The following is a 22,238-nucleotide window of genomic DNA, read 5'->3' as shown; positions in this document are numbered from 1 at the left end:
TGAAGGCGCAGCCATGCTGGAACAGAAAAAGTCCTTCACCAAACTGTTGTTATATAGCTGGAATGGCACAGTTGTTCTTTGCTGCAGCATTATCAGGTCTCCATCAGAAACACCTAATTTGTTTGGGGTGCTATTTACAGTAGATGGGTCTCATGGTCATGGCTATGTGTCCACAGGCTTTGGACCTTGTAATCCTTTATCCATATAGAAAGATGTTCTCACAATGAGCCTGATTTAATTAAAGAAAGTCTCACTGCGCATGCGTGTGATCTGCAATTGTTTTTTGCACAAAGAGATTTTCTCTTTGCATGCAAGAGATGCTTGGGCATGCCCAGAAAGAGCACTTAAAGCCTCCTGGGATGCGTGACATAGGTATCCTTGGAGGCTTTGCACTCCCATTCATTCTCAGTGAAATTTAGGTTTGCTTTAAGCTTTACAAGACTGGAGAGGATACACTTTCATCAGTGGAGCTTGGTGATCCAGCAAACCTGGAATGGATCTGGTTGAAGACTGAAAACTTTTGTAACAAAAAGCAAGTTACTTTTAAGATTTCCATTCCAGGTTTGCTGGATCACCCAGCATCACTGAAGAAAGTGTACCTTAACCAGCCTTGGAAAGCTTTACCCACCCGGCCGGTAAACCCAACCTTGGTACGGGGTAATAACAGTTTCAAAAAGCGTTAAACCCGAACTTTTTTCAGGTGGTTAACAAACGCTGTATTGCAATCCGATTGTCATACATTGTATGACAATCGGATTACAATTGTAAGAAAATACCCGGTCCCCGCAATTCCTCTGTGTCCGTCCTCTTCTGTGTTTTCTCGGCGAGTGCAGTGACGATCTCCGGGGGTTTCGTCGGTATGCGTCGGTGAGGGAGGCTGGGCGGGAAATTCAAATCCTTTGCATTCGCATAATTCGGTGAATTATAAGTAATTATTGAGTAATTCGGTGAATTATAGCCTACAATCTAAAATAAATTTCCATGCAAAGGAATTACCACTTTTTGCATGGAAGTTTGGAAAGAATTAGAATACCCGGCGTTCGCGTATGCATCCCTTGATGATTCCTATTGATGTCCGTGCCTGCGCCCGTCGATGGGGGTCGTAGCGGGAAATTCAAATATTTTGTATTGGATTCAGTACAATGTCCTGTCCAATCCAAATATCCAATCCAATACAAAATATTACAAAATATATTTATGTGATTTTGTCTATAGGTATGTGACGGATTTACTACCACACTAGGGTGGTGTTTTAGAAAAATATATTACTATACAGTATACCGAAATATCGCATTTTCAGTATTTTTGATTTATTTATGTATTCTTGTTTAAGCTGATTTTTGTGTTTTTTATTTAATTTTATTAAAAGTACATTTTTTTTACATGATTGTGTGTTTCAAACTTTTTTTAAAATTCATGATATCTACTACACCCTTGTTCGTACATATTTCTGTAACTTACAGGTCTACAATTTAAAAAAAAAAATCATGAAAAACAGTGTACCGCTTTTGGTACAGAAATCTAGACATCAGTGTAACACCCAGGTGGTTAATGGTTTTTATGTGTTTGGGGGCAGCTTTGTTTACATCAGTTTTGTGCTCTGTTTACAGACTCCTTGGTTTTACTGTGGTTGTCATGGTTACTGTGAATTTTGAACAATGGACTGGTTGCCATAACAATGTAAGCTGCTAGGCCTCACCGAAACCTAACGAAGGGGTCATGTGACTGGTTGCTGTGACGATGGCTGTTTTATGTTTTTTTGCATTGTTTGTGAAGATTTTTGTGGGTTCTCATGGGGACTAGTTATCGAACTAGTATTGTATAACTAACTGTACTAACTCCCAGCATTGTATCTATAATGGAACAGTGTTGTCACTCTAAGCAGCTTACATCACATGGAAATTTTTTACATTGTAGGCCTATAATTCTTAGGCATAATTCCATGAAAAAATGTCCAATATTTAAAACATTTTATAATAAACTTTAAGTAAAAAAACACAAAAATTTCTGAAAACAAGTGTGGATACAAATACTAAAAACTGAAATATAACTGTACAGTAGTATATATATATATATAATTATATAAAGATTTCTATGTACTGAATTCAATACAGTTATTTTAACCAATACAAAATTATTTGAATTTCCCACTCTGCTTCCCACCCACTCCGACGTCACCGGGGAAACCCCGGGGAACGTCAATGCACACAACGGGAGAAGATCAGAAGAAGAGGACATGGTCTGAGGAGAAGATCCGACAGGCAGGATGCTGGAGGACGCCAAAGAAACAAGGTAAGCGGATTTTTGAAAATGATTTTCGCTACCCCGAGGGTGGCTCAGGGTTACCGCTTTTTGTATTTTGTTTTTACCCCGAGCCACACTCGGGAATACCGGCAAGGGGGTTAATTGTTTTTTCTTGGGTTTGAGACACCTTCAATGAATGTGTGTTGTCATTGGATCCTGTCCTCCGACAGAGTTCTCCCGCGTCGAAGCCTGTCTCCAGCGTCAGATGGCTGTCTTCTCCTTTCCTTTGGCATTTGCGTACCCGTTCTTCGACAATTCCTGATGACGTTGGTGCGTGTGCCCATGGAAAGAAATTCAAAAAAATTTCATGAAAAACAGTGTACCCCCTTTTGGTATAGAAATCCAGACATCAGTGAAACACCCAGGAGGTTATTTATGCCAGGTCTCTTTATCAATCAGTGACCTATTTAGAGATAAATTAAATGATAAGCATTCACTCTTATATTTACTAAGGAGCTTCCAACCATGGTGTTCCCTCAATTTGCAAAATTCTGTAGCGTGATAAACTCATCTTCTTTATGGTCATTCAGAATATCATGAAAAAGTAATTTAGCACCCCTTGGCTCCAGAAGCTTATCCCGCATTTCCATCCCATAGGGTAGATATACATAGATTGTTTTTAAAAAGCATATAAGCGCTCCTACCTCATTTATATGCATTTTATGAATTTTTACAAGGGTTTTAAAGCTGGCCTAAAAAGCCTGAAAAACTCCTATGAACACCTATGATGCATTTAGAGCAGGCTTTGTCACCATTTTACACAAGTGTTTTTTAAAAGTTTAAATTTTAACTGTAGGAAATGAGTACAGAGGTTGTATGAAGCCGTTGCTCCCAGAATCCCTAGCAGAGCTTTGGCATGTGTTCTGCACTCACGTGCCATAGCCCCGATAGAGATTCCGGGAGCAGTGTGCACTTACAGGATTTTTCCATAGGATCTCTCCAATCAAGGGACAGGTCATATGGGGACACAGCGCCCAGCAGCCATTGTAGAACATTGGCATGTGTTTTGCACCCACGTGATAGGGTTTTGTGTACCCCTGTAGTAATTGCTCAGTTTGGGGTGGGGGAGATCTCTTATGACAGAGGGCTTCCGGCTTCCAAAGTTCTGCTAAAAATGCTTAGAAAAGCCTCCATTGTGTTCAATAGAAGCTTTCATAATAAAGTGTGGAAACACCTATGACATCATTGGAGGCTTTCATTGACTTTTTAAGAATTTATAAACACGCAACAATGCCTCCATTAAAAAAAAAATGTGCCTCAAGGAGACCAATCATTCCAATATATTTGTTACCTTGAACAAGAAATATGAAAATGTATTCTATCAGGAAAGAAGACACCGGGTTCATTATTCAAAGTTTCAGCCTTTTCTTCAAGTGTTCACTTAGATTTATTTCTGATTTGTTCTGTACAGAAAAATATAATTATAATTAGTTACTAGATGAGAACAATACAAGGATAATATTATTATACATTGTAAAACTGGTAGAATGTAGTTGTAGGTTATTTGCACATTTCAGAATGTTTTACTGTTGAAGAGTTCTTCTCACTTCCTCCCTGGTAAGACATTGCTCTCCAACATAAAGTTTGGGAGATATCTATAACAAAGCTCCAGATAGCAACCAAACCTTGTTATAACCATTCTTCACTCTAGTCATAATATTCAAGCAGATATCTCCCTTCCCATGGATAAGTTATTTTGCCAACCCCATAGTGTCACTGAGATATAAAATGAAACAAAGATTAAGGAGAAAACAGATTTTTTATCAGTTCAACTTGTATTATAGTGTGAAAGAAAATCTAACATATTGATACAAATGTTATATACCATTAGTGAGAATTATGTACAAAGCCCATTTACATTATTACATATTGGACCTTCTCCTATACATTGGCTTTCTGATGGTAAAAGTAAAATAAATAACGTATCATATCCCGACAGGTTTAGGATGTTGAGGAAGCCTAGAGGTAAAGCGCGTCAGGCTGTGAGATGTTATCAATTTTTCTATTACTGTAGGTAACCTAATGTATAGGAGAAGGGCCCATGATGTACTAAATGGGCTTTTGACCTATTTCTTACTAATTGGGTATATAAGATAATTATGTATCGCTGTTAAAATTTCTTTGACACTTTGCTACAAGTTGAACTGCCAAAATAACTGTTTTCTCTTTCTTTTCTTTTCCTTCTTCACTCTATTCAAAACTAAAATAAATGATGTACACTGTACCTGACCTGGGTGCACTAATGGGGTGGATTTATTAAAGTATATTAAGCTGTTGATTTGAAGGTGAATTTTCTATTTTGGACTAGATCTTTCACCTAGTTTAATGAAGGCAGTTTATTCACTTTGCAAAAAATTCCCAATTACTTGCAAGACAGACAAAAGTTTTACTTGCAATGGGTTGGATGGATGAAGTCAGCAGAGCTTCGGTTTATTCACCATGCTCCACGAAATATACCTTGCAAAAGAAAATTGGCTTTGCTAAGTTAAAAAACTTATATTTATTAAAATCAACCCCAATGTATACTGTAAACAGCTTTTTAGACCAGAAGAACCTTTTTTGTATCATAATAAAAAACAGATCTCTCAGCACAGAGCCACATATGGTAATAATCTCAGTTATTTTTAATATTTGATCACCATTTCAATCATTTCATCAATCAGATTACAATTTCAATGTGTCATTAGCGTCATTCCTAAATGTTTCATTTATACCACATCTGTGCTTGCAGTTACCTTTCCATCTTCTTCCATAAATGCTGAATAATACATTTGCACTTACTGTATTCATAGACCTATCCTCTCTTATATGGCTAAATATAACTTGTAACAATTATTAATCTACACTAAACACTAATGTTCTGCACTATTGCCTGTACTACACCATAAATGTTTTCATGGAGTGCAATGCTGTACAGTTACATTTCCAATAGTTGCAACAAAGGATCAACAGCGTCTTCTACATTCGCTATGCATTAGTAGAAAGAATAAGAAGCCGTGTACGCGCATACTCGAGTCCGGACCGCGGTAATCCGCGATCGCTGGCCGCGCGTACGTTCACGCTTCCAGCGAGCGCGGATTTCATTGAATCTTCAGGGGCGATATCTGGGGTTTCCAGGTGATGTCAGTGCAGGCAGGAGGCAGGGTGGGAAATTCGAATCATTTTTTATTGGATTCAATACAAAATAGTTGTATTGAGACCAATACAAAGAAATCTTTATGTAATAAATATACATGATTATATTATACATATATTATGCAAGCTACTGTACAGTTATATTACATTATACACTGGCCATTTTTTAAATTTTTTAAATAAAATATTGGACATAAGAATCATAGCCTACAATGTAGAAAAACAATTCCATACACAAAATGTAATGCTTTTTGCCGGGAGATATGGAGAGAATTAGAACGCTATTGGGAGTGTGGCTGAATGCAGTACCGTTTTGTACCGTTTTCAGCAACTTTTTCTGGACAGAATCATGGTGGTTAGGTACAGTTAGTAGTATACTTACCTAACAACTAAATTCTCACTATTATTCTCAATTATGGCTGTAATGGCTGTATTATGCAATTTTATTGGTATTTATTTTCAATATTGAAACTTACCAGTAGCTGCAGCATTTCCCACCCTCGGCCTATATATTTTCCAAGGTAAAAATAGGAAAGCTCGGCTTATACACATATCGACTTTTACATGGGTATATATGGTACTTGGTGTCGCTGGAATCCTCCAGTGTGTTGTCATTGGATCCTGTCCTCCGACAGAGTTCTCCAGCGTAGAAGCCTGACTCCAGCGTCGGATGCCCGTCTCCTCCTTCCCTCGGCATTTGCGTACGCGTCCCTCGGCAATTCCTGATGACGTTGGTGCGTGCGCCCATGGACAGAAGGCGTGGCGGGAAATTCAAATTCAATTTTCATGAAAAACAATGTACCCCCTTTTGGTACAGAAATTCACACATCAGTGAAATACCCAGGAGGTTATTTATGCCAGGTCTCTTTATCAATCAATGACCCATCTAGAGATAAATTAAATGATAAGCACTCACTCTTATATTTACTAAGGAGCTTCCAACCATGGTGTTCCCTCAGTATGCAAAATTCTGTAGCGTCATAAACTCATCTTCTTTAGGGTCATTCGGAATATCATGAAAAAGTCATTTAGCACCCCTTGCTCCAGAAGCTTATCCCACATTTCCATCCCATGGGGTAGGTATGCATAGATTGTTTTTAAAATGCATATAAATGCTCCTACCTCATTTATATGAATTTTTACAAGGGTTTTAAAGCTGGCCTAAAAAGGCTGAAGAACTCCTATGAACACCTATTGTGTGTTTTAGCAGGCTTTGTCACCATTTTACACAAGTGTTTATAAAACTTTAAATTTTAACTGTAGGAAATCAGTACAGAGGTTGTATGAAGCCGTTGCTCCCAGAAACCCTAGCAGAGCTTTGGCATGTGTTCTGCACTAACGTGCCATAGCCCCGATAGAGATTCCAGGGAGCAGTGTGCACTTACAGGATGTTTCCATAGGATCTCTCGAATCAAGGGACAGGTCATATGGGGACACAGCTCCCAGCAGCCATAGCAGAGCATTGGCATGTTTTTTGCACCCACGTGATAGGGTTTTGTGTACCCCTGTATTAATTGCTCAGTTTGGGGTGGCAGAGATCTCTTATGACAGAGGGCTTCCAGCTTACAAAGTTCTGCTAAAAACGCTTAGAAAAGCCTCCCTTGTGTTCAATAGAAGCTTTCATAATAAAGTGTGGAAACACCTATGACATCATTGGAGGCTTTAAAAATTTAAAAACACGCAACAATGCCTCCATTAAAAAAAAATGTGCCTCAAGGACTGGTAAAGCTCTAATCTATTATATTTTCACCTGAGATAGGTAAAGTTACAGAAAATATTTGGATGGGTTGGGAATGAAAAACTCCTATTGGTTCTTCTTCCAACACTGCTGAGTAGACAAGTTGAGTAAAAGAAAGGTTCATTAAAGAATTAATAATTAAAGCTTTATGAGAAATTCACTAGGTGTTAGGTCACAGGAATTAAACACTCCCTCTATTGATACTGGGAAAACAGAAACTTTCTTTCTAGAAGTGAAGGAAAAGCAGAATGTACAAAAGGCAGCAAACTTCAACACTAGGAATTAGCAGAATGCTGAAAAGATGAGAGATGAGCAGCAAATTGATTTTAGAATATAAGCAAACATGAACTGCTCAGGCAAATTTTGAATACTGATTGATTTAAAAGTCTAAAAGTGGTACATTGTTTTTCATGAAAAATTATTTTACAGTATAATAGAATGGTATGAGTATAATAGTTTTAAACACAAAATCATATGAAAAATAAGTAAATAAATAAAAAGAATAAACTTAGCAATAAATGTAATAATAAAATTTGACATGATTTTGTGTTCCAAACTTTATTATACTCATACTATTATCATATTCTGTAAATTACATGAGGGACAATGTACTTTTTTAGTGTATTGCATTTAATAGAGTTATTTTGTATTGAATGCAATACAAAATAATTTGAAATTCCCACTGCCCCCCTAGTGACAGCTGTACACACCAAAGTCACCAGGAATTCCCAGTGGGAACGGCCCACTCGCGGGGGACAGATTGATGAAGGGGAGACGGCTTGTGAATGGCAGGACACTGGAGGACCCTGGAAAATGCCAATGGGGTGCGTTAGTGTATTGTGTTTTATAAAATGTAAACATAATAAACTACCCTATGTTGCCATGCATTCCAGAATGCTACAACACAGGTGCTGGGGTGCAGTCAGCACCATCTAGTATTATTGATATTATTTCCAGTCTCTATGCACCCACTTTGGCTGTTAGCCACCTTCTATGGTTGTATGTAGATCCCTACACCAATTAAGTGTGCAAAACCTTGACAAAAGAGTAAGAACAGAAGAATAAGACACAATCTATTGGGTTCAATTTAATTTTTAGTTAAAAGAAAGAAAGACAGATAAATCTCTTTGTGGTATCAGTTTAACAGCAGAGAAAGTGACAAAGACATATCAAAAGGCATTTTTGGTACCTTTTTGACCTTGGATTTATTATAATTTGAACTTTAATGGTTGTCAGGTTACAAAGTATAGGGGTCCACAAAATACTGGGGTCCTGATAGCCCCAAAGGACAACATATAATTGGCCTGATTTAATAAAGTTCCCTATTACTGGAGAAAGTAGACTATCATGGAGAACTTAGGTGATCCAGCAAACATGGAATGGATAAGGAGCAGGATGGAAAACATTTGTAATCTGTTAACTATTGGTGAAGAAATCCATTATCCAGGTTCTTCTATAATAGTCTGTTTTCTCAAAACTTTAATAAATCAGACCCAATTTGTATTATTTACAATGATTCAGAAAACTTTTATAGGCTAGAGACGTGGTCGGAAGCTGCCAGAGAATGAAATAAAAACACCAAAATGTTTCACATGGCCCTCAGACTGCAAGTGGGACACCAGGTCTCTTCATTTTCCCTAGGAACATATTGGGGTTGATTTGCTAAAAAACAGGGAAGCTTTGAGTAAAGATGTTGGTTTTAGATCAATCATATCAACTGAAAGCAGGCATTCAATGTAGGTGAGTTCAACCTTTAAATCTCTAGCCAATAAAATGCAACATGCATTTTTTTAGGTTGCAGTTTACATTATCTGACCAGTGAGCGATGGAGACATTTCTATACCATAAAAAGCAGTAACAAAAGGCGCAGGTAACTCTTTGCAAGAAAGTTGTTATTAAAATGTATGTTCTGCTTCTGCTTTCTGAAATATTTTGTTTTTAAACTACATACAAAGATAAATTATGTTTTTATCATTGTTTTATGCTTGTTCTAAATGCATGGTGCAGTTCATTTTTATTGAAGTTCCATGTTCACATAGGCTGGGACCCCACTGTGATCCTATAAGGCAGGTCAAGATTCCTCTCTGTGTCTATAATGTTGTAGATGTGCAGCCACCATATCTAAGGACTGGTGAGCTACCAATCTTTGGAATTCACATGCAGAGTTTTTCCTTCCAAAGTATCTTAAAAAGTTGAAGAGGCAATGTCGCCAGACATTTTTTTTATTCATCTTACCGGTAAAAGCCTCTCTTGACAAACATACAAAAGCCCTGAGACTGCCAAATGCCTCCATCATGCATGTAATGTCAGCAGCCCCAGAACATAAAACTACAGTATTCAACTAGGCTGCTCATGCTAAATAAAAAGAAATACAAATCTGAAACGGTAGGTTCTTACCTTTCCCCTTTATACCCAAAACATAAAGTTTTTAACAGAGCAATGTGGGTGCAAGGAAATCTATTGATTACCAATTGGATTGGATGGTTTATGTTCCTTTAGTGAATCAACTCAATTACAACTCTCAAGTAATGATGCGAACTTCTACGTTAAGTTCTGCTGGAAAAAGTACAGTTCTACTATCTGCATGGTGACAAACCAAGAATACCAACAAAGTTATCTGTATTTATTGGAAGAGAGTACTATTTTTCCCTTTCCCTTTTACTCTCTCTTTGCCTTCTATGGCCCCTTCTGAAGTCTGCTAGCCTACAACCTCCCATAGCCAGGTTGACCTATGCGGGCTATATTTGCAACCTGCTTGAGCTGGTTGGCCACAGTTCTGGTTTCCATTAAACCACAATGTAGATGGGGTTTTTCTTGCAGGTTGCAAAGAGACAGTTTTTGGGCCTATGGAGGAAAGCCATGACCTGTTATAAGCCTTTTTCATCTCAAGTTTATACTTGGAGAAGCAGAAGCCGTGCAAGTTGCACACGGTCCCAATCAGTTCTTTGTTGAGCATGCTGATTGAAAGTGAAAGTAGAGTAATAGAAACATGTGCAGCAACTTGTTCACTGTCCAGTCACAGGTCAAATGGGGATCTAGCTACAGAGAAAGTGGGGTTAATGACGCTACCAAATCACTCAACATAGAAGACTGACAACATTAATAGAGCAGCTTCACCCATACACATGATATATCTAGATGGCCAAAGGTTTGTGGACACCAATAATCTCAAACTTTAGCCACCTCTCTCTGACACTCTCTTTGTTGGTCCCTCACACCTCAACTTTAGGAGACCTCCTGGCCTCTCACAGCATACAAACTGCACAGAGCCTCTCCACCTGTCCTCATGTTGAAACTCCCCCTAGTCTGAAAGACCTGCTCCTTATATTATTATTGGCCAAGTGCCCCAGCGCCATTCTCAATTTCTGGCCTGGAAAAAAGAGGAGTGCCTGGCCCACCCTTTCCTTCCAGAACATTTAGCACCTGGATCCCAAATTAAGAGCTGTAATTCTGCAGTAACACATTTACTTATGTCACTGTCCAGGTCTTCTTTTTCATTTTCCAGGCATAGATAAGAAGGATGATGCCAAATACCCTCAGAATTTGGTATCACATATCTAATTCTACCACAATCTATAATATAATATTATATAATATAATAAATATGGCAAAAAGAATGGGGAAAGCCCTTTAAGCGTAACAGCATAAAGTATATAAAGTAGTAACAAGTACGCCTTGCTACTAGCCTGCTTGTTACTGCTTTATGTACGTGGATCCAGCATCAGGATACATGCCTGAAAAAAGCCTTATCCTACATCTTGGCATATGGTTATGGATTTAGCTCTTCTACCCATTGATTGGTGATGCAGTTGATTTGAAATAGCCTGAACCTAATGCTACTGACGCCTATTTTATGTTGCTATATTCTTTAGCTTTTGCTAAAATATAGCAAAGGTTGTTATCAGACTGCTATCAGACTGTCTAATAAAGACAGAAAGCAGAGACTTTTAATTATGTGTTTTGTACAGTGTCCATAAATTAATATAAAGTTACTGTTTGGAAACTTGTTTTCTATACTTTTTTAAAAAAAATGTAATTATAATTTATTAATTATTGCTAGTAATCCCCTATATATATTTTGGTTTGTCCTTTGTTAATATTAGTGAGGGATATGGCAAACCATTGATTCTTTTTTCCAGTTGAGGAATAGATATTATATCCTAAACCCTATAGATGACTGTGGGTATAAATCCCAGCAGTTCAGCATACTCTCAGAATAACCTGCCTGAAATCAACAACCATGTCACTTTTAAAGTCATGCTTGGTTTGAACCTCAAAAAGTAATCCTGACAATATCTACATGCTCAAGTTTTTTCATGTTATTTTGCTGATTAGATATTTGTGATAGCTAGCAGTTGAACTATTTTATCTAAAAATTTGACCTATGACTGTAAATTCAACCATGGTTACAAAGGGGGAAGTTACTTATTTCAGGAAACTAATAAAAAGAGTTACTTCTGCTACTGAATGTTTTGTAATTGAGGATTTTACTCTTTTTAACTGAGATCTTACAACAAGTAGAAGAAAAGTTTGTCATGTAAGTAAGTAAATAACTAATATATACTTTTAAAGAGCCTAACTGGTTTATGAAAATGATTATACATGTATATAGTTTTACATGGTTAATGTATTGTTTAGGCATGCATATTTATGAATGGTAATGTGAACATATGGATGTCCGTTTGGGTTAATACTTTAGCTTAGATCAGTGTTTCGCGAATGTTTTAACACAGAGAAACTTAAAAATAACTTTCGAGTCTTCAGGGAACCTCTATATCCACAGCTTACAGTACATTAGTGTAGTGATCAGTGGGAAGAATGATTTTTACCGAGCTGGCCATGAAAAAGAATGATTGCCAAAAAGACCATTGATGTCAGGAAAACTGAACTGAGTAGTACAAATTGCTCATTGCTCAACAAATCACCAGCAACCTCCTAAATGAGAACGTCTGGCTTAGAATAATCTGAAGAATGGATAAATGGCCTGGAAAAGAGATCAAAAACTTCTGGTGTGGTTAGCATCTCTATAAATCGGTATATAGGAAAATAGGACACCAAAATTGGGTTTTATGTATTCCAAAACAAAAATAACAAAAATAAATGTATTAGGGTATCATATTAAACATACATATAAATACATTTACAAAATACCAACATACACACATTACTAACCATAAAAACAATATGATGGTAACATTCAGTGTGGGCAGATCAAAGGAACATCTGCTTCATTAGGTCAAAAAACATTATGAATATTGGCCAAGGCACATATATTGATCAAAGCAACAAGAATTATGGTTCTGAAATTATGCTACACTGGTAATATAAAAAGACGTTAGCAAATTACATATATAAAATAATGCATGAAAATGAATATAAATCACAAAAAATTGTCACTCTTAAGTATCTTAAGTATAACATTTTAATTTCAGATGTCAGCTGATATTAACAATTTATAAGTCAGAATCTATATAAGTATCTATAGAGAGAACATATTTCCACCACAGCTGCGCTCCAAGAGGGTAATTATTTTGGTAGGCTTGAGGCCGGTCAGTATGGATAACCCAATACTAGGGTTGCACAGCATTTTAAGGATTCATGGAGAATAAGCAAAAATAAAAAAAAAACACAAATTACTATACACATGTTTATGTGAGGGAGATCACTAATTTCCAGGTATACCCTTGGTGACAATGAAGCTTCTTTACAGATACAGTAAGGTAAGTAAGCCTGGTCACCTTACACGGAGAATGGCAGGATTTGTAATTGGAAATTGTTGAAAATATTAATGCTTGCTGTCAAATTCACATTCGCATTGACCATAATTAAAATAAGACATTTGATTTTACAGATGCATCCATGACCACACAGAATCAATGACAAGCCTAGAACACAATGGTTATCACAAATAACCTGCTGGCCCTTGTCCTTCTTCAAGGTAAACTAGATTAATTGTTTACTTAAAGCAATTGTTTCCGGTAGAAAAGAAGCTGCCATTGCTCTTTTGTAATTCTGCATTGCTGAGTGACTTTGAGTCACTGGGGCTGATTTATTACAGCTCTTAAAGGCTGGGGAGGATACACTTTTATGAATGAAGCTAGGTGATCTAGGAAACCTGGAATTGATTTCTTTAAAGTAATTTGCTATTTTTTAGCAAATGTTTTTAATCCTGGACCAGATCCATTCCAAGTTTGCTGGATCACCCAGATTCACTCATGGAAGTGTATCCTATCCAGCTTTGGAGAGCTTTGATAAATCAGGCCCATTGGTGGGGTGAATAGACTGACACTAAATATAATTTGTTGCAACTTTTTCCAAAACTACTTGTTCTTTGATCATTTTTGGGATGTGCTGTTGACTATTTTTAAAACAATTTAATAAAAGTCTATTGAGGGCTCCCCTTTACTGACTTGTTTTGTGCAGTGTTTCTGTGGTCATCTTGGTGGAGGCAGGACTTGGCTTTCTCATATCAAGCTTTGAGCATGGAGGACATTGAACAGCACAGTCAGTGGCATTTAAACCTTAAGTGAGACGATTGTCAGTGGGAATAGTCTTTCATTATTGTTTCTATTGACATTTACAGTGAGGGGAGAGTTGGCACCCCTCTGTGTTCCTGATTCGGGAAACCCTCACAGAGATTATTATTATTATTATTAATAAACAGGATTTATATAGTGCCAACGTAATACGCAGCACTGTACATTAAATAGGGGTTGCAAATGACAGACTAATACGGACAGTGATACAGTAGGAGAGGACCCTGCCCCGAAGAGCTTACAATCTAGTAGGTGGGTCAATTTACACTCAATAGGATAGATATGTAGTGGTGGGAAGTAGTGATGGTTTCAAAAGACAGAAGAAGATGGGTAGGCAAGTTTGAATAAATGGGTTTTGACTGCTCATTTAAATGAGGAGAAAGTAGGAGCAAGCCGAATAGAATAGGACAAGGAAGACCATTCCAGAGAGTCGGGGCAGCTCTAAAGAAGTCTTGTATCCATGTGTGTGATGAGGTTATGAGTGAGGAGGTCATTGGAGGAGCGGAGAGAGAGGCTGGGGGAGTACTTTTTTTTACCGGGTCAGAAATGTAAGTGAGACAATAACTGTGGAAGGATTTGAAGGCAAAGCACAGGAGCTTGAATTTGATTCTAAGGTGAAATGGAAGCCAGTGTGTAGAGATCTGCAAAGAGATACAGTGGAAGAGGAGCAGGGGGAAGGATAGATGAGTCTGGCTGCAGCATTTATAATAGATTGTAGAGGACAGTAAAAAAAAGGGTTAGTGGAATACCAGAGAGGAGGAGGTTAAAGTAGTCCAGACGAGAGATGATAAGAGGATGTACAAGTTTGGTGGTCTCAGGGGACAGGTAGGGGCAGATTTTGGAGATGTTGTGTAGGTGAAAGTGACAGGCCCTGGAAATGTTCTGAATATGGGGGGTAAATGGGAGGGCATGTGAATGGGAGCGCTATGTGTGTGGTACCATTGATGTTCTGAGTGAGTCCAAATGATGAGGTAATGGAGAGCAGTTTGGCTGAAGAGGGAAGGTTGGGCTCATCCATTGCAAGTCATGGGAAAGAATGTGTGGGAGCCAGGATGCAAAGTTATCCAAAAATTGTTATACTGTGCTAGAGATCAACGGATCTGCAAAGGTAAAGGTGAATGAGTTTTTCTTTTGCAGTTTTCTTTCACTTTAATTTCCCCTTTCTATTGACTCCAATGAATTACACCAATATTGCAATAAAATAATTTTTCTCAACATCATGCTCGTTCCTACTAAGTCAACCCAATCAGAAATAGCAGCTTCATTTTTTCTCTATGGGTAGAATAAAAAAATAAAGTAACTTTTTCTTTTTTTCCCAGGTCTTTCACAAGGATGTTTGAGTCAGAGGTGGGAGTTTCCATCTCGTATGGTTGGTTTGATTGGATCCTGCGTGGAGATCCCATGCACTTTCTTCCCATACTGGAAATCTAGGATATACACGGTTAATTGGTTTCCATACCGTAAGCGAGCCTTCTATAGGGATTTTACCATCCAAACATGATTTTCAGTATTATCAATGTATGAAGACAGAACCTCGCTGATGCCTGGGAATAACAGCTGTGCTTTAAGGATAGACCCAGTAAGAGAAGAAGATGCGAAAAAGTATTACCCAGGAATGGCAGAAAGGCGGGTTTTTACAGAAGAATGGTCTCTAAGTAAAAGTTATCTATGGCTTCAGGTCACAGGTAAACATTTATTTTTAGCAATAAATAGGTAGGTTTGGTAGTTAGAAAAGACTGCACTGGAGCAGAATCTGGGGCAGCATATTTTCTCTTTAAAAAGCCTGGGTTTAGGCTGTTCCGAGTCCAGCCATTAATGTAGCCTTGTTATTTTAGCTACTAAAGAAAGAGTAGATAATAAATTCCAGCTTCCCCTAGTTATCTGTGCTCCTTGTAAATCATACGAATTGTTATGATCATATGAATTGTTGATCCAGTGCTGAATCAGCATATATACAGGTGTCATGCAACCAATCCTTAACGTAATGAGAAATTGAGACTGCATTGTACAGTTCAATGTCTGGAAAGTTAACACCTCCATTCTGTGTTGATTGCTGTGGGATACAAAGACTAAGTCTGGTTTGTTTGCCACCCCATAAGAATTCAGAGAATATTTTATAAATGCTTTTAAGCTCAGATTTTTTAATCATTAAGGACAGAGTCTGAAGAATATATAGGACTCTGGGAAAAACAATCATTTTTATTAGACTGATTCTTCACAAGTGTGAGAGCATCAGCTTAGACCAGTTACTCAACTGCTCACTAAGTGCTCTGATGGTCGATTGTATAATTTGTGCATATAGTTTAAAGGAGTTTTTAGTAATTTGAACTCCCAGGTACTGTATCTTCTCCTTGCACCATAAACCATAACGGGTAACCCTTACTTCATGTTGGTCGCACATACTTTTTTAGTATAAAGCCTTAGATTTATCTAGGTTGAAGTTATATCCCAATATACGGCCATATTAGGCAAATAATTCCAAGAGGTCAGGCTGCATTTGGGATTAGATATGTACAATAACAAGTCATCCGCGGAATCAGTTAGGAGTATGTGAGCCTACCTGGATGCCCTCAAAATCCGATAATGCTTCAAATTAAACAAAATTGGAGAAGGAGGGCAACCCTGTTTAGTTCCTTTGGACATTTTTCTGGGATTTGATAAAACCCCATTAATGTATAATTTAGTAGATGGGCAATGATAAATGTACTGAATGTAAGAGGAAAACATCTATCCAAAGTCTCTAGTGGAGAATATAGCATTAAGCAGTGGCCATTCAATTTTATTGAATGTCTTTTCCGCGCCCAGGATCTCTTCCCGGTTTAGGGATTACTGTCGTGTAAGCTTCGTTAAAGTCTGGGAAAGGGTATGATGGGACAATTCGATCTAAATATAAACTGTGGGAAGAGGGACGATTTCAGGGGCTAGAATTTTATAATTTTCCACCGAACATCCATCAGGACCCAGCGTTTTATTTGATGCCAGGGTACTGATTGTACGGTGAACTTCAGCTGCATTTAACAGCTGCCTACGTGTTGTAGTGAATTTTGATAGTTTAGTCTTTTTTAGCAAATGCGGGAGCAAATCAGGTTGAGTCTCCTGGGCTGAATACACATTTTGATAACATGACTCAAAAGCCTTTGGAATCTTCGGGTGTGATGTGTAAAGGGTATTAGAGGATGGGTTCTTCGTGCCTTAATATGTGGCGTTTAGAACCATATGGAATTGCTAACTGGGATAGTAAGGTGCCAATTTTTTCCCCTATCTATAAAACTTGTGCTTGGTGTAAAGAGCTTGCGTTTTAATTTGAGTAGCTACATGGGTAATTAGTTTAATTACGCCTCTTGCCAGGATTTCTTAGCTTCCCTGTCATTATGTTGGATATATAATCTGTACGTTCGCGTGGCCTGTTCTTGAAAGGCGTTGTATTGTTGGTAATATTCCTGGTTATACTGTGAGGAAAATGTCATAATACAGCGCAGCAGAACCAGGGTGTCCCAGTGTTGCAGATTATCATCTAATCCATCTGTCCAGTGGGACTGACGATAGGCTGTAAAGGAGGAAGATCTAATTTTTTTAAATGTTAATATAATGTTTACTTTTCACTGTCCCTAGCCCACAGTTAAAAAAAAGCATCTCCAACTTACCCATTTGAAGCAAACCAAATATGGCCTATGTGTTTTCACCCAAAGCTCACTTTCTGTCCTAGAATGATTCTTCTGTGCCTAACACTGGAGTAACCATTGTTCCCATATGATGTGTTATAATTACAAAACAACTTTTACCATTGAACCAGCTTCATTACATAGCGGAAAAGGGACAAAGTTGACAACACTACCTAGATTTCAGTGCAGCAAAGACAGCATTTTTAATTCTTAGCTACCTGGAGTACACTGTATATTTAATGCCCTATAGATGTAATAATACTTAACTAAGAGATACTAACCAAAGCATTTGTTTAGATGTTCCAGGACAACCTGAGCTTTATGGAATTTATGAACACAGATTAATTGATAATGGATTACCTGTTAATTTCACATGCTTTGTGGTGCACACATGTGGCTCCACTCCACCTTCCCTAATGTGGGACAAACCTGGCCAAACCATAAGACACTCTGAAGATCTATCTGATGGAGAATGGAAAGAAACATTATTGATCACATACATTCCCTCACATGAAGATGATGGAGCAAAAATAAAATGCACAGCAATTTATCCTAATGGAAAAATAACAGAAAGGATGGAGACACTTAACATCAAATGTAAGTATGATAGGTCATACGGATAACGCACTATACCTACTGATTATGGCATGAAAGCACCCTACTTATGGATAAACTGTTACCTATTAGATTGAAAATTAATTTTTGCATACCTTTTATAAATTTTTGGTTTGGCTTGGCCTCTACCCCATGGAATTCTTAGAAGTTGCATTTCATGGGACACTGCATGGCAGAATATCTTAAGTGAGGCAAAAATGCACCATTGGCCCTGATCATCACCAGTGAAACAATTAAACTTTCACCTGTCAGATGATAGAGCTAAGAGCTTTGTTATGGAGTTCAGGGCTTGAACATCCATTCTCATAGTATATAAATATATATGATTGGGTGAACATATTGTTGGTGAAGAGAAGAACATGGCGGCGCAGGACATTGGAAAGGAGGGATCCTCTGGAGTGTACATATACCTTTTAAAGACTATAGTAACAAAGGTAAGTAAATACTAAAAAGAAAACACAAAGAGAAGGGATTTCCACATTTTGCTCCAATCTTGTGACTTTGCCTAGGCTTAGATGATTCTACCTGTATGGACTGTATGTTTCCCCGACCAGCAGCATGTCTCCTTCAGGTGGGGTAAACAATTTCCCCAATCTTCTTTCTCCTATGGGATGATTCATATTGTAAATTATATCCATAGTAAGTTACAAAGGCTTGTTGTCAGACATTGGTGAACATGCACATTGGTGCCAAAAACTGTGCAGGCACCTTTCGTGTCATTTCTGATCCAGCATCCCAGTCTAGAAAGTAGATGTAGACCCTGGATAAAGCCTCACGAAAAGTGGATCCATATTTCTGGGCAAAAAATCCATTGTCTGGGGGAGTACTATGATCTCTCTGAGAGATAGTAAATATCTATAACATATTATTCTATATAGCATGCAGAGACTTGACATGAAAAATTATCAGGTGCTAGGTCTCTTGAAGGTTTAACTTAGAAAACAATGAAACATGGTGTTGGATTATAATTATCAAATCTTCTTGTTTATTAGATGCACCAAAAAACGTGATGGTCACCCTCTCAGGTGGTAAGGACTTAATGGTAGGAAATTAGGTCACTTTAACATGTTCCTGCAAATCTAATCCGCCCCCAGACCGCTATGACTGGTACATTGGGAAAAGCAAACTTTACTTACAGCTTCCAAGGAATCAGATAAAAGTCATGAATGTTACCAGAGACACTGAACCCTGCACTTGCATGGCCAAGAACGATGTTGGCAGAGGAGAATCGTCTTTGCAATGTAAGTATAAAATATTCTTCATTACCAGATCGAACCATGTAATACATGATTTACCATTCCATTTTTATGTGCTGTATAGATGCTGCTACTGGAGTTGAAGTTCTCATACTCCCCTCAGCAGAGGAGGCTATTGAGTTGAAGTGCAGTTACCAGAGTAGTAGACCCAATGTTACTCATTATACGTGGATCAAGCATGGAAATAATGTATTGGAATAAATCAGACAGATCCTGGTATTAAACAAAAGTAAAGATAATTCTGGTATTTACACCTGCATCGCTCACAATGCTGCTGGAAGCTCCACCTCAGCAGAGCTGGATTTTAATGGTTGGTATTAAATGTATTTTTGTTTAATCAAGCTGTTTAGTTAAATGTCTTCTTTGTCAGAGGCAATATTATTTTGGTATCAGTATTATATTTTTAAGGAACGCTGTTGAATTAACATACAATTTTAGATGAAAGCTGCCTGTAATAGAAGAGCTGAAACTGTGTCTCCTACCTGCCCTCCATTATATTTCTGCAGCTTCTGCCAGACTTCAAAACTTCCAGGAGTGTTGTAAGCCTTCTGCTGTCTACTGTGGTAGCAGCTCCCAACCCCTATAGCACTCTGGCCTTTGCAGCGCTAGGTCTCAGGTTCAAATCTCAGCCAGGACATTATCTGCATGGAGTTTGCAGTTTCTCCCAATGTTTGCGTCGGTTTCCTACATGTACAGTACTATGATTGCCTTCCTCATTCCCAAAAAAATGCAGTTAGGTTAATTGGCTTCCCCCCAAATTGGCCGTAGACTAGTGGATGTTCTGAGCCCCTTTGAGGGACAGCTAGTAACATGACTATGAACTTTGTTAAGCGCTGTGTAATACGTTGACACTATATAAATACTGGATGATAATAATAGGAGACAGCAATGGTGTAGGGGTTGAAGGAAGGAATAACGGCATGCATGGGGAAAGGGAACACAGAAATGTCAAAGAATTTCTTTGGGGCTAAAGCAATGAAATTGAGGGAAGGTATGAGACATGCGGAGATAAACATAACTGAGAAATGTATTTTGGAGTGATTTCCACAAAAATACCTATTTTCACAAATATAAGTGAATAAAAACAAAAAACAGCAAGTAGTTTCTCTGCAAATCAAAGGTATAGTGGGGAAAAGCCAACTGTGAAGTTCAGCGCAGAGTACTCAAAAATGACCTCAGGGTTCTTGTACATGTTTCTGACCAAACGGTCTGAAACAGACTCCAGGAGGGTGGCATGTGGGATCTGACATCTTGTAGTGGACAGCCTCAAACCATGGAGCTCAAATGGCATTGCCAGAGAACACTATAATTGGAAGGTTCACCATTCACTTCAAAGATAAGAGTGTTCATACTAAGCATATGCAGTCGTCAAGAATGAGTCTGGAGACTCCACGGTGAAAGTTTTTCTCGGTAACTTCATCCAGTATGACCATGTGCTAACTAATGGTACCAGGGTGAAATCCTCAGGCTCATTGTCAGGCCTTATGCTGGTCTAGTTGGCCCTGAGTTTCTCTTGTGCAGGACAATGTTCATTTGGTTCATGTGTTCATTTGTAGGCAGTTTCTGGACAATAAAGTAACATATGATACCTTAACTGGCTCCCAGATTTACCAGACCTGAATCCAATAAAAACCCCTTGACATTGTGTGTGGGTGCATCTGACTCTGCCAAGTAGCTCCTCACCCTATCCAGGAATTCACTGATGCTCTGATCGATGTTTAGGAGGAAATTCCCCAGGACCCCATCCAGATGTTGTCGGTAGTACATATAGGGCATGTAGGGGCCCTAAAAACTACTGAGCCATGAAATGACATCTATGCAAGTTCTATCATTCTGTGATTTCATTTTTTTAATGTGAGAATTCAGTGTGATTTCCAGTGGATTAATGATTTTGGTTTCCACACTTGCGTCCTTGTGTTTTCAGTGAACCACACAGTGTATATCATTTAAGATGTTCCACTTGAATATTCTGTTCTTTGGGATCTGATATGTAATTTCAGTGTTCCCCAGTATATTTTGATAGTATTTTGTTTTTGAGATTTTAAATTTACATATATAAACTCTATCTATCTTCAGGTTATACCGGAACTAAAGGAATTACCAAGAAGATTATTTATATGACTGTATTTCCGGTACTGGCATTTATCTGCCTATCCATACTGACTCTGGTTATATATATTTACTGCAGGTAGGATATTTAAATGAACATGAGTAATTCTGCTTTTCCATTTTCTCAGAAATCTGTGTATCATAACAAAAAAAGTCTATTCACAATTATTTATATCCTATAACATATGTAGTCAGTAGGCTTGCACTTTTGGTCAATTTTGTCACTCAGCCCAAAACAAAGAAAACTGAACATCAGTGGTGTTCAGTGGTCAGATTTGGTGCCAATGTTGTACGTTGTGCCTGTCATTGTTGGCTGAATTGGCTAAGCTCCTGGGCTTTATGCTATATCTGACAATGACAGGTCAATCATACAGCTCAGCCAATCTATCCGGTGGATGATGACCGGTTATCATTGGCTGGCAACTGGATTGGCTGAGCTGCATTCACTTTGAGATCATTACAAAGCACAAGAGGGCGCTTTTTGCGTCTGGGGGAGAAGAAGTTTAAGCTCCAGATAAGGAAGGGATTCTTCACTGTAAGGTCTGTTAGCAATTTTTATAGATTTCTTTAAGAAAAAGCTAGATGATTTCGGAAAGCACTTACTTAAGAGTATTATAGTTTTAAAAATAACAGAGACTGTTGATCCAGGAAACATCCAATTTCCTCACAAGATCAGGAAGGAATTTTTTTCCAGATTAGAGCAAATTGTACCAGGGTTTTTTTTTTTTGGCCTTCCTCTGGATCAACTATGTCTATAAGGTTTTATCGGATATACCGTATTTTTCGGACCATAAGATGCACTTTTTTTCCTCCTAAAGTGGGGGGAAAATCAGGGTGCGTCTTATGGTCCGAATGCAGAGGTACAGGGGCATTTTTTTTTCTT

General features: G+C 38.0%; 1 protein-coding gene across 1 annotated transcript in view; it reads left to right on the top strand.

The window, feature by feature from the left end:
• Positions 1 to 22,238, top strand: part of LOC140341332 (B-cell receptor CD22-like) — a 57,302-nt gene that overhangs the window by 19,080 nt on the left and 15,984 nt on the right. The window contains exons 3-8 of the transcript XR_011922847.1: positions 13,029 to 13,115; positions 15,033 to 15,398; positions 17,673 to 17,972; positions 18,983 to 19,231; positions 19,311 to 19,556; positions 21,323 to 21,434. The gene's annotated coding sequence lies outside the window, so the exon portion shown is untranslated. The remainder of the gene's footprint in view (positions 1 to 13,028; positions 13,116 to 15,032; positions 15,399 to 17,672; positions 17,973 to 18,982; positions 19,232 to 19,310; positions 19,557 to 21,322; positions 21,435 to 22,238) is intronic.

Source organism: Pyxicephalus adspersus, chromosome 11, assembly GCF_032062135.1.
Source record: "Pyxicephalus adspersus chromosome 11, UCB_Pads_2.0, whole genome shotgun sequence".
In the NCBI taxonomy this organism is placed as follows: domain Eukaryota; kingdom Metazoa; phylum Chordata; class Amphibia; order Anura; family Pyxicephalidae; genus Pyxicephalus; species Pyxicephalus adspersus.
This window is presented reverse-complemented; position numbering and strand designations above follow the sequence as displayed.